Genomic DNA, 14842 nt, shown 5'->3' with positions numbered 1-14842 from the left:
AGACTCACATCTATCTACTATACTTGCATCGACAGTGTACGCTTGCACATTATTGCTCTGACGTTAAACAGACGATAACCTCTCCTGCCGTGGCATCTTAAGCAATGTCATCAAGCTGAGTTCCACTTCTAAGAGTGATGGTCTTGCACTATTCCTTCCCTTATGATCTCTAATTCTCTGTATCATTTGGCAACACTCCTTATGGTCTCGAATTCAAAGCATTCACTATTTACCCCACTTGATTCTCAAGAGCTCAGAGAGGTGCAACCTGACTCTGAATTATGGCATCATTCTTGGCCATATATTCCTTTAATAAGGCTTCAATAGATGATGACGATGATGATTATGATGATGAAGTTGATGCCTAAACCTACTGGGCATTTTGCCTCGGCATAGGATGATTATAACCAGGTGGTGCACTGTTAGCATTCTGTCTTGCAGCATTGTTAAAATTCCCCATACCTTGATTATTCCAACTAAAGTTCGTATGTTGTTTCCACCCTGGATTATACGTCTTGGAATAGGGGTTATTATTTCGATTGAAATTACCCATGTAACACACGGATTTTGGGTTTGATGGATATTCATCAAACACATGGTCTTCACCATAATAAACACACGAAAGCTTGGCTAATTTAATCTCTTTAACTGTAGTGGGCTTCTTCATTTTTTGATCATATTAGCCATAGAAGATACTTGGGCTGTTAACGAAGTGATTGCATCTAGCTCTATGGTACCAACAGCTCTTTTGCCCATCCCAACTCTTGTGGTAGGATATTGATTATCATTATTGGCAATCTTCTTTAGAATTTCATATGCTTCATTATAAGATTTATCTAGTAGAGTACGTTGGCAGAAGCATCAACTACCATCCTTGTATGTGCATTCAACCTATTATAGAATATCTCTATCTAAGTCCAGTGTTGAAATCTATGCATCTAACATTTTTGAATTAAGTCTTTAAATCGTTCCCAAGCTTCATATAGTGTTTCATCCTTTGATTTTCGAAAATATATGATGTCATTTCTAAGCTTGGCATTCATATTTAGGGGATTATACCGTAGCAAAAATCTCTGGCAAAGATCATTCCATGATGCCACTATTCCTGACGGCAAAGCATTTAGTCTTGCTCTTGCACAATCTCTTAAAGAATATGGAAATAGTTTAAGCTGCAAAGCGTCTTCAGGAACTCCCTATTGTCTAAACGAGTCACAGACCTCTAGAAAAAGTCTTAAATACAGTCTTGGATCTTCAGTGGGTAATCCACTGAACTATCCTACTGTTTGTAACATCTAAAACATTACCGATTTCAGCTCAAACTGTTGAGCCTGTATTTGTGGTCTACCTACCCCTGGATTCAGGTCATCCAAAATTAGCACAACATGCTCTCGGATTGGTCTATCTCGGTCATCTATCACCCTACGAACATGAGGATTAGCGTCCCAACCATTCAAATTATCATTCAAACCAGGTGTCACTCGATGAATAGGAGGATTAATATTTTGATCATTCGAATTATAATTGAGACCAGGATCATTCCCATTCCTAACCATTTTTTGCAGTTATTTTCGCATTTTTCGTAAAGTTCTTTCGATCTCTAGGTCAAAAGGAAAGTCTTTGGTAGCAAGAATGCCTCTTCTCATGTACTGATGGCAATCCTATGGAAATTAAATTAAACTAAGCTAAAAAAACTGATAGAATTAAGTAAAATAACGAAACCAAATTTCACCAAATTGTTCATACCTGAAAACAATGCCAAAAACCTGTCGCGTGTGAAATAGTATGCTAATTGTTCAAGTATACACGTCGAATCAAGTAATAAAGTGAGAAGTGAGATCGTCTCCACAAGGATTGGATTAGGTATAAAAGTGGTGAAGTTATTATAATGAATTATGATTAATGTTATGGTAAAACCAAGTTAAGTACACATTGGTAAATTAAAGTAGTAAGGATGAATGCAAAATGTATATTGACTAATACTGAAAAATGCTAAGGCAAAGCAAGAGTAAAAATGAAATGGAAATTAAGATAATAATTACATAAATAATCTACGAGTGAATAAATAAATAACTAAGAATGCTATGGCAAAGATACTACGACAAAGGATTAAGGGTCGACGATGTTGATTTGAAAGGTTGGGATTACTAAGAATCTGCCCTTACTTTCAGTAATACCTCAGCAAAATCGTTCTCAGTCTACTGCTCAGAAAAGACCTAAAGTGACCTGCTTCTTTCGAGAGCTAGATCTCAAGTTACTTGGCTTGTATCTCTAGGCCTTAGCACGATACCCTACACTGTTTTGTCTTCATTCTATACAAACACTACTCTATGTCTAGAGTCTGCTACAAGTATTCGGTTGAATACTCGCTTGTATCATTCAATTCCAGTCCAACTAATCTAACATTTTTAGAATTAGATTCAGTTTATGGGCATACTGCACACTCATCTATGTCTAGAAAATGTACGCATACAATTGGGAATTAAAAAAATTAAATGAAATAGTAGATTAAATAAAATATATGCTTCAACCATTAACAAAAATAAAAGTTTCATCATGTAATCCCAATCCTATAAGATTTAGCTCATGGGTTGGAAATTAAAATTAAAATTCATAATAACACCCAACATCATTTTTATCAAATCAATTCACGGGAATACAGATTGAGAAATAATGGAAGAACTTAGAAAGATGGTTGTTGCCAAGTCAGTCAACAATCCAGCAACATAGTGTCCTGTGGTGGCTGAGAGGGACTGGCTTCAGTTTCCTCCTATTGTCTCTACTCAGCCGCTACTCTCTATTATTGCCTCTGAATCTCCACACCCTTTAAGGTTTCCTTCTTTGACTTTTTATAAGTTTTTCTTCCTAGGGTAACTCCAATAACCCACGATATTGTCTCCTCTTTTTTATTTAGATTTTTCTGGTACATGTAAAGTTGAACTGAAATTGGTATGTGTTGAGTGTTAACTCAGTCATCTTCCTGAAATTGCCATGGCATTCATGTTGGCAAATTGTCTTTTACCTCGACAAACCTTCACTCCTTTATTTCTTTCTTCACATGCTACACATTCCAAATCACCAAACAAAATCCTTCCACATACAATTAAACATACCTAACATTTAAACACAGTCCAAGCTCCTAATGCAATGATAAAAATATCATTGAAATGTTCTAAAATGCAACTAAATGTACCAAGTACAAGCAATTAGCTAGGTCTAAATGCATGAAATATAATTGTTTTCAAGAGTTATCAAAGGGTACAGTGTCTCTGTTAAGGGACAAGGTCTACTGATGGTGGCAGTTCGTTAAGTGAAGTACGCAGGTTGAACAATTGACTTAGGATTATTTCCTGGATGATATTCAGAAAAATTATGTGGGCACGATATATATGGCGGCCCGTAAGCTGGAGTAAATTAAGCCAAGCAAGGGGACATGACTGTGGTCGAGTACAAGACCGTACTCTTATGTCTTAGCCGTTATGCTCATGGTTTGGTTGTGACTGGGCTGGACAAGTGTGTAAGATTCGAGAATGGGCTATGGAATGATATGATGATTCAGGTCGTTCCACCTTAGAAGAGGGCTATTGAGGCTTTGGTTAAGAAAACCAAGATTGTAGATGAGGTTAAATGTGTGGAGTGTGAGAAGAGAGAAAAGGCTAAGGCTTCGATTAAGAGAGATTTTGGTCCTATTGGCGTGCCTTCACGACCCATAAAATGGGCCAAAGAGGACAAACCTCGATAGAACATTACAATATTTGGTGTCGGAGGTAGGATCTCGAATTGTGCTTATTGTGGTAAGCATCACTTGGGTAAGTATTGAAGAATAGTTGGTACTTATCTAAGGTGTAGGTCCACAGATCATAAGATTAAGGATTGTCTGCGTTGAGGTGACCAAATGCAACCTCTGGTGTAGAGTTAGGTTCAGAATCAAAGGGTAGGGCAGTTGCCTCAAAAAGGTCAAAGTTAGAATAGAGCTGGTAATATTGGTCAGGATCACCGAGCACCAGGTCAAGTTGCGAATAGGACCGAGGCTAGGTAGCCTACTCTTGTTTATGCAACTAGATATAGAGAGGATCGAGGCGCAACTAATATCATCATAGGTACTATTTGAATTCATTATGTTCAATACTCTGCTTTGATAGATATTAGATCTACCCACTTGTATGTTTGTTGTTTGATGGCTGATAAATTACGTGTTGGGGTAGAGGAAACTGGTAGGTATGTAACTATAGTTGTCCCTATAGGACAATCTGTAACTATGAACAAGATTTATAGAAGATGTCCATTGGAAGTTCAGGGGGAAGTGTTTTCGACAGATCTAATTGTAAAACCCTAAGTCTTGTGGATGTAAAGTTTTGGCGTATAGTAGTGAAATAGTCTGTATGGAGAAGTGTAATCCGCCCAATTCTTATTGTGGCGAATTGTCGCATATGAATATGAAATGCGAATTGTGCAAGTATACATATCGGATCAAGTAATAAAGTGATAAGTGAGATCGTCTCTACAGGGATGTGATAGGTTTAAATGCTAAGGCGAAAAGAATAGTAATAAAATGTAGTGGCATTTAGGAGAATAATGATGTATAAATGTACAGAACAATGAAGTAAACAATTAGAGCTGTGAAAATAAAGATGCTACGACAAAGATTAAAAGATCTACGATGTTGATTTTAAAAGCTAGGATTACTAAGATTCCCTATTAACCAAAAATGTCTCTGCAAGATCAATCTTATTCTACTAGTCGGAATAATTCTACTATGGTTTGCTTCTTTCGAGAGCTAAACCTTGAGTTACCACACCTAGGGCACTATATGTCTATAAGCTTTAAGTTTGGTTCCTACTACTGTTCTTCTCCTTGCCGGACAGAAATGTTGCTCTATGTCTAGAGTCTGCTACGAGTATTCTTTCGAGTACTCACTCATATCATTCAATTTCGATCTAAATGACCTAAACTTGTCAAAATTAGATTAATTTTATAAACATGCTGCATATTCACCTATGTCTAGAGATTACATGCATGCTATTCATAAGTACCATTGAATGAAATAGTAAATTAAAACTAAAATAAGCTTTAGCCATTAAAGGAAATAAATGTTTCATCAAGCAATCCCAACTTATGAGATTAACTTATGGGCTGGCAAATAACATCCAAATTCAGAATAACATTCAACATCATTCTTTCTCGATTCAATTCACCAAGCACTAAATAAAGAAGTAAAAGAAAAACTTCAAGAAGATGGATGTCACCTATCCAGCCCATAACTTCGTCAATACTGGCCAAGAGGGAATGCCCTCTTCTTCTCCCTTTCGATTTTGCCTTGTTCTTAACCATTATCCTCTATTATCGTCCAATGATGTTTTTCTCTAATTGTCTCTCTAATCGTCCACGCTCCAAAAATCCCCCTTTTTCAGTTTTTATTTTTGGGTTTTATATCTCGTCCTTTAGGGTCGACCCATCATCCCATGATCCCATGATCCTTTTTCTCTTTTTTAAGTTGATTTTTCTGGTACATGTACAGCATGGCTGATAACGGTTAAGTGTTAACTGGGTCACTTCCTAGCATTGCCATGGCTTTCGTGTTAGCAAACTGTCCAATCTTTTGCCATGACAAACCTTCACTTCTATACTTCTTTTCCTCATTCTGCACCTTGCAGTTAACAAACAAATCCTTCCCCCAAACAATTAGAAGTAACATGTAATAACATTTAAGCGCAGTCAAAGCCTTTTAATACAATTTCCTAAAAACACTAATAGAAAATCCTAAAATGGAACTAAACTTACCTAAGTATAGGAAATTAACCAAGTCTAAAGGTATAAAATATAACCTTTTTCAAGAGTTATCGCAGCCCCAAACTTGGGTTATGCTTTGTCCTCAAGCAAGATATGCATGAATGCAAAACTTTTCCATTGCAGATAACCACCTTGAACTGCCAGTCTACTCAAAGAACAATATATACATCAGTTCTCAGCAATCTTCTTTCTCCAAAAACTTGTTCAAGTGTTAGAGGTTCGCTCAACAAAGGTGGTGCAGAAAGTTTTATCCTAAAAACAAAATTTTCTAACTGCTCATGTGTGTTTTCTGGTTATAGCAAGCATATCCTAATTTATTTAGTTCATTTGTTACCTAAACTCAAGTTTCTCTAAGCCTACTCAAAATGTGTATATATTATTCTTTTTTTTCTTTTTTTCCTTTTTTTTTCAAATTAATCTAGGGATTTAACATGTCACAAAATTAGTTGTCTTGATAATCACAATGGAGGAAACACTAAATTACCGAGTACTTAATCATGTCAGAATTAAAAAAAATCACTCTTGAAGCTAAGGCTTTTAACTTAGAAGATGGATGGAGCAAACAATTACCTCTTTAGCTACTCAGCCTGTTACTACAGTGGAGTACCCCTTATTTTTTTTTCATTACACACTCTTACTCAAACTCACCTTTCTAGTCAACAACATGATGGAGCAAACAAAGTAATACTGACTTACTTGGCAATTCTAAGCCTTGGAGTGCTTACTGTTCTTTATTTAAGTAATGCTTTGGCAATTTGACTGAGTTTGGCTTTAAAAGTCCCTAAGTTCATTAAAGGACACTCGCTATAGATTAAAAATTATTGAAGTTAGGAAATCTCATGTTTAAGAGTTAATTCCAACCTAATCCACTATCATATGTTCTAGGTATATTGAAGAATTAAGCTCATCATCGAACATCATAAGTAAAGATTGTACTCATTATAGGCAAATAAATTCGTGGCAATTATGTGTGCCATGGCAAAATAAATGACAAGTGAACCAAAAATTAAAACATGCTCAACTAACTATTTAATGCAATACTAAATGCTTCACACATCCCCAAACCTAAGGGATGCATTTTCCTCAATGCATGCACGAATATACAATAGAAAATGTCATGAAAAAATAAATGAAATGAATGATGTGTGGAAGGGAAAAGAACTTCCCTGGCTTGGATCAGACTATAGTTACCTCATTCTGTCCTATGGGTGGATTTACGTGCACTATGTTTATAGCGCATTTTCCTTTTCAATGATTGGAGTGGCACGTCCTCTTGTTCATCATCAAATTTAGGGTAACTTGTGCCTCAACATCCATTTCCTATTTTGTCGTATCATAACTCTCTTTTGCAATGCCACAGTAGACTCCTCTTAGTACCATAACTGACAAGTTCGTATTCTTTATTCTGTCTCTGGAAATCATGGAAAGAACTACTTAAAGATAAAAACAGAAATAGAAGTAACATGAAATAATTAAAGATAACTAATAATAAAAATAAAATTAAAATTAAAGTAAAGCAATTAAGGAAAAGAAAAATAGAAAATATAATTATTAGCTCAAACATCTCGGAGGTAAATGGATTGCTTGTCTCGATCCACATGAGCACCTTAGTAGTGCTTCAAGCATGATCCATTAGCTTTAAATGTAACCTCCGTTTTCATATCTTTGGCATCAACAACTCCATGAGGATAGACTTGAGCTACTTCAAAGGGACCTGACCACCGAGATTTTAATTTACTAGGGAACAATTTGAGCCTAAAGTTGAATAACAACACCTGTTGTCCTGGTTCAAATTGCCTTGGTATAATCCTTGTAACACCCTATACTCGGCCTGGTTGCCAAGCCCAGATAGCATGATGCCACATCACCGTCTCATGTCATACACAACATTTTAGAATCTCGTTGTAAAAGAAATTTCTTCTATTTTACTATTCATGTCGGTGTTAAGTCAATTCGCACTTTTTAGTTATGATCATTACATACTAAACATACATCACATAATCTTATAACAATAATTATACATGCATTTAGACCAATCGAAAAATTTTCCAAATTTTTACGTAGGTATCATTAATAAAAGAATGGTATCAATATTTCTCTCAAGTGGTATCGATACCACTTGGAAAATCGATACCAAATTAGCTTACTATTTTTTGTTTCAAAAACCCAACTTTCGAAAAATATCGGTACCACTGACGAAGTATCGATAATTTCACCTCGAGTATCAATACTCGAGATAAAATATCGATACCTACAAGCAAAATAGGCTTCCTGAAATTCGAATATAGTAGAGTTATCATTTTTTTTAAGTTCGAAGATCGATACCTCTATTCTAAACCTTAAAAATATAACATGTATCAGCACATTGATCATTCTCTATTAATCCTAAACGTCATGCATCAAATACCTTATAAAATACGCACAAAAATACCTCAAATGGCAGCCCTAAACATCATATTTTCAAGTCTACAAAATACCAATCATAATAGGTATGCAATCAACTAAAAATTCATAGTAAAATCACATAACATCTACCACATTGTCTTTTATTCCCAAAACCCAATTAAACAAATAACACCTACTAATAGGAACTAAGTTCCTAGCTTGGATCACTCTTTGAGATCACACCGCTCACACCGACACGAATTATCTGCAATGGTTTAAAAGGAGTGGGTGAGCTTAACAAGCTCAGTGAATGCTTAAAATTACCACTACGCCAACAAGTCGTCATGCATCAACCAAACAACTAATAGCATTTTTCCACAACGTCTTTAACTTAGTGCCATAATTTACATGTTTAATAATCTTTCATGTGTCCCTTTTACACATTTATATAGGGATATTTAGGCATATATTTTGACGCATATTAATCACATATAGTCACATATAATCCCATTTAAACGCAATTTATAATAATTTGCATAACATCCACATACTCGTTTAAGCATACATCATATTACACATATGTACACTTTTTAAGATAATTTGGCACTTGAGCTATGAAACATAAAAGTGAGCTCTACCATCACTCATCGGATACACAGATCTCCAACACACCACGCATAGACTCGTAGAGTCGAACATATCACATAATTGTAGCTTATAGCTAACACTCTCCAACACACCAAACACACATATCCCAGTGAATGGAGCTTAGCTCACATTCCCTTATCTTTCCAAAAATTGTCCCTAGGCCTCAACGCCCCAAATATCACAACACATATAGGTGAGTACTCACAATCCTATGGCATGCCAACTATATTCAACAGTCTTATTAAGTCACAAGGCCAAAATATCTTTACTACCATCAAATATTACTCATACATATTCCATACATAACCATATCATTAGCACATTATACATACTATCACATTGCATGAATAACATACCCTTATATTTACCATCACAATAGTCATCACAACATGTTCATTTTTTTTCACATCATAACTCTCTTTATCACAATTCACAAACATATTTATCACATATTTAGCATAGGTAAAAGAACACTTACACTCAGAATTTAGAGAAGGGGTTTAGGCTACCTCAAAATTCCCAAATACACAATGAATCGCTTACGAGCAGCTATTCCAAAACACTTACCAAAATATACGCTTTTGTCGAAAACCAAAAACTTAAACAAGCTTTTCTTTACCTTTAGCTCTACTCGTTAAAGGTCCTATTGACTCTGACGCTTCAACAAGACAAACCACACAAACACACATTCAACAATCAATCATCAACTTCATTAAAACGGTCACAAACATAAGCCTAAGCTACCTTATCTTTTAACCAAAACTTTTAACGTAGAAGACTTTAGATTCGAATAACTCGGTCTACACTTAATCTTTTCGTACAAAACAAATTTCGTTCATCTACATATTCATCTACAGCTAGTAATCATCTTTTAAACTACACAAAACTATACTTTTTATGGTATCAAAATTTTTCAACAAGTTTCGGCCATTACAATGAAAATTCATTAAAACCCGAGAAATCCTTGACGAAACTTCAAAGTTACTTTAGAAAGCTTCTAATCATGTTAAAAAAAGTTGAAAAATACTTTAAAATGAAGTTTTTATCCACAAACTCAAAATTCACCATTAATGACCCGATTTTTAGCTTCTGTCAAGAACATGTGTTTTAACGACTAAAAACTTAGTTTTAAATACTACTTAACATTAAAAACTCATAAGGAATTAAATCATTACCTTAGATGAAGAAAATCTATGCATTTGATCGAATACCTAAAAACCAGAAAGCTTGACAATGGAGGAACTATAGTATTTTTGGGTGTTTTTCTTAGTCTTTTATAGAGGTTTAAGGTTCAAGGGTGATAGAAATCAAAGAAAATTAGGAATTGGAGTTCAAAATTGATTGAAATAGAAAGAGAGAATAAAGGGATGACAACACTAGTTTTGGGGAAGAGTTGACGTGAAAAGCTATAGGTGAGAAGAAGAAATAGGTTGGTTTTTAAATTTTGGTCTAATTGCTTCTTAAAAACTCACAATTTTTACTCTTTTACAAATCAATCCTTTTTTTAAAATTAAAGGTATTTAAAACTCATTTTCAGGAATTGATTTAATTTTATAAAAACCATAATTGAAAACATTACCGATATGACATGTCATAGAATTCTGAACACTCAAAGGCTAAAATTCCTAAAATACCCCTAAAACTCCTAGGCCCTATTTTGGGGTGTGGCAATTCTCCCCCTTTAAAAAGAATTTCGTCCTCGAAATTCCCTACTGACAAATCACTCGCTTAATCACAAGATATGTTATTTCTACCTTTAAACTAACTATCACACTTTCACTGCGCACTCTGATTCTCATTCTCTCTAACTTCCTACTACTTTCCTTAATGATTCTATTCACTACCACGAGCTATTCTACGATAATGTTGCCAACGATTCCCTTTATTCACTATGACACTCTCATTTATAAATCTTATGACCATTTTTTTAAATCAATAGTCCTTAATGGAATTCTCTACTTATTAGTTATTGCACCCTAAATTTACGAAGGCATAGTACCTAAGTCTACTAACAAGAATAAAGAAACTGATCACAAGAGAAAAATGCCCGTAATCTCAACATTCGAGTCTTGATCCTAGGATTCCCTAATAGCATAAACCCGATCTAAACCTCCAGACTCATCCTGATTAGCTACAGTATGAGCTATAATTCACTGCCCAACCGATCTTCCATTACTTCTACTAAGACCATGGCCTTTAGTAGGCGTATAAATAGGTTCCAAAATCTAAGTATGTGAAACCTCTACTCTATTCGGACAATCCCTCAGAAAATGTACCTTAGAACCACACTTAAAACATTTACCTGTCAACTTACAACACTCCCCAAGATGCCTATGCTCACAATGTAGACAAAACAGCCATCCAGAACCACTCGTTGAACCACCAGTACTTACTATAACACTGTCTTATAGCTTAGACTAACTTGGTAGAATCTCATGTCATGCATTCCTATCAGAACCCAAAGTATCACAACTTCTCTTAGGCGATTGGTCAAATACACCATTGGAAGTTCTCTTACCAGATTCAGTAACTACAAAGTGAGGTGGTTCAACCAAAGTCTCCTCAATAGCTTTGGCTTTCTCAACTAACCCATCAAACATCTCCACGTTCTGAGTTACCAAGTAAACTCAAATTTCTCGACTAAGCCCAAATCAAAACCTCTTACAGCGATCCCTTTGAAAAAGGACTAGCTTAGGAGCATATTGACTAAGTCGCATAAACTTAGCCTTATAGTCAGCCACTAACAAATTACCTTGAACAAGATTTAGAAATTCATGTTTACGAGCTTCTAATTACTGCTCGCCCATAAACTTCCTCTTAAAAACCTAAAGAAAATAATTCCAAGTAAATCTATCAGAAAAAATACCCCTTCTAATCATATTCCACCAACGATGAGCCTCACCGTCATGTAAGGACACAATGCAACCCAAATTTTTCTCGTCAGAATAAGACATCTGTTCAAGGATCCTTTCAACTCCTTCTGACCAATACTTAGCTACGGTCGGATCAATCCCTTTAACCTCAAAAAACTCTTTACCACCCAATGCCTAAAAACATTCAAACCGTAACCCACGGTTCACAGGTGCAGGATTGATAGGTGTAGAAGCAAGGTTAGCACCAGTAATCCACTGAAAAGCTCCAGTTATTGCTTCCATCAGAAGGCCTACACCCTCATCAAGTATATTCACTCTACGCGGCGGTACAAGAGGTGCGGATGATGTACCATGCTCTTGAGCATTAGCTCTAACATTAACGTGTCTAGGAGGCATATCTAACAATCTAACATACACAAACACATAAACAAATAACAAATGGTGTGAGTGATAAGGAGATGATCCAAGTCTCGTTCCTGCAAGAAAACTTTAGGATTAAAGGTAATGTGTTTCCATTCCTACCCCACATGCATCACAATCAAGAGACATTTCATGCGATTCAAGCATTCATGGGTTTCCAAGATTCATGGGTTACAAAACCCCAATCAACACATCAACAATAATCACCTAGGTTTGAGAGTTATTGAACCTAAGCTCTAATACCACCAAATGTAACACCCTATATCCGGCTTGGTTGTCAAGCCTGAATATCAGGATGCCACATCACTGTCTCATGTTATATACAAAATTTTAAAATCTCATTGTAAAATAAATATTCTATTTTAGTATTCATATAGGTGTTAAGTCAATTCTCACTTTTTAGTTACCATCGTTTCATGCTCAACATACATCACATAGTCTTATAACAATAATTATACATGCATTTAGACCAATCAAAAAATTTTCCAAACTGTTACGTAAGTATCGATACTAAAAGAGTGGTATCGATATTTCTCTCAAGTGGTATCAATACCACTTCAAAAATCGATACCAAATTAGCTCACTGTTTCTTGTTTCAAAAACCTAACTTTCAAAAAATATCGGTACCACTGACAAAGTATTGATAATTTCACCCCGAGTATCGATACTTGAGATAAAATATTAGTGCCTACAAGCAAAATAGACTTTTTGAATTTCAAATATAACAGAGATATCATTTTTTTTAAAGTTCGAATATCGATACCTCTGTTTTAGACCTGAAAAATATAGCATGTATCAACACATTGATTATTCTCGATTAATCCTAAACATCCTACATCAAATAATTTATAAAATACGCACAAAAATACCTCAAATGGCGATCCCAAACATCATATTTTCAAGTCTACAAATTACCAATCACAAAATATCAATCATAATAGGCATGTAATCAACTAAAAATTCATAGTAAAATCACATAACATCTACCTCATTATCTTTCATTCCCAAAACCCAATTAAACAAATAACACCTACTAGAGCAACTAAGTTCCTGACTTGGATCACTCCTCGAGACTACACCGTTCACAATGACACTACTTATCTGCAACGATTTAAAAAGAGTGGGTGAGCTTAACAAGTTCAGTGAATACTCTGAATAACCATTACACAAACAAGCCGTCATGCATCAACCAAACAACTAATAGCATTTTTCCACATCTTTAACTTAGTGCCATAATTTACATACTTAATCATCTTTAATATATCCCTTTTACACAGTTATATACGAATATTTAGGCATATATTTCAATACATATTAACCACATATAATCCCATTTAAATGCAATTTATAATAATTTGCATAGCATCCACATACTCGTTTAGGCATACATCACATTACACATATATACACTTTTTAAGATAACTTGTCACTTGAGCTATGAAACATAAAAATGAGCTATATCATCACCCATCGGATACCAAATATCCAACATACCATGCATAGACTCGTAGATTCGAACATATCCCATAAGTGTAGCTTATAGCTAACACTCTCTAGCACACCAAACACACGTATCCTGGTGAATGGAGATTAGCTCGTATTTTTTTAACTCTCTAAAAATTGTCCTTGGGCCTCAACGCCCTAAATATCACAATACATATAGGTGAGTTGTTACACCCTAAAATAGGTCCTACGAGTTTTAGGGGTATTTTAGGAACTTTAGCCTACATGAGCTCAAAATTTAATATGATTGGTAGTCGATAATGTTTTCAATAATGGTTTTCATAAAGTTAATTTAATTTTTGGAAATGAGTATTAAATGTCTTTAATTTTAGAAGAGGGATCAATTTGTAAAAGGGTCAAAGCTATGAGTGTTTATGAAGTAATTAAACCAATTTTTCAAATCAACCTAAAAACCTCCCCTTTCCCAGCTTGTTTCATGTAAAAAGCTTTACTCTATTCTTGCTTGTGCCTTTTTTTCTCTCCCAAGCTCTCTTCATTAATTTTGGTTGCTAAATCTTCTCCCTATTGATTCCTTTCAATTCTCAAGTCATTTATCTTCAAGGTGTTCCAAGAAAACACCCAAAAATCTTACCAATTTCATCATCCTCCTAAAGTAAGGGTTTCTCGTATTTGTGTTGAAAACTCTATCTTTCTTCCATAAAAGGTAATCATTCATTTTCCTATTAGTTTTAAATGTTATTTAGTTTTTTAAACTGAATTTTTAGCCATTAAAAAGCATGTTTTAGGTAAAAGCTAAAAATTGGGTCTTTAATGGTGAATTTCGAGTTTGTGGATAAAAACCTAGTTTAAAAGTGTTTTTTCAATTAGTTTTTAACTAGTTAGAATCTTTCTAAACTAACTTTGAAGTTTCATCCAGGATTTCTTGGGTTTTATTGAATTTTCATTGTAATGGCAAAAACTTGTCAAGAAATTTTCATACCTGAAAACGCATAGTTTTGTGAAGTTTAAAGGTTGGGAATTAGTCATAAATGAATGGAATTCATTTAATGTGAAAAGATTAAGCGTAGACTGAGTTATTCAAATTTTAAGTTTTTATGCTAAAAGGTCTAGTTACATGAGAATGTAGTTTAGGCTTGTATTTTGGTTGGTTTAATTGAGTCATTGGTTGTTACTTGACTATGTATATCATATGATTGTTGTGTGTGAAACCTCAGATTCATTAGACCCTACTATAAGTTAAAGGAACAACTAGTTCAAGCTCTCAC

General features: G+C 34.8%; 1 non-coding gene across 1 annotated transcript; it reads left to right on the top strand.

Moving 5' to 3' along the window:
- Nucleotides 1-927: 927 nt before the first annotated feature.
- Nucleotides 928-1034, top strand: LOC128032254 (small nucleolar RNA R71). Its single transcript, XR_008188382.1, has one exon. It is a non-coding gene; the product is annotated as a small nucleolar RNA R71 (small nucleolar RNA).
- The last annotated feature ends 13808 nt before the right edge of the window (nt 1035-14842 follow it).

This window comes from Gossypium raimondii, chromosome 8, assembly GCF_025698545.1.
Source record: "Gossypium raimondii isolate GPD5lz chromosome 8, ASM2569854v1, whole genome shotgun sequence".
In the NCBI taxonomy this organism is placed as follows: Eukaryota; Viridiplantae; Streptophyta; class Magnoliopsida; order Malvales; family Malvaceae; genus Gossypium; species Gossypium raimondii.
The sequence above is the reverse complement of the archived record's forward strand: the minus strand, read 5'-3'. Positions and strand labels throughout refer to the sequence as shown.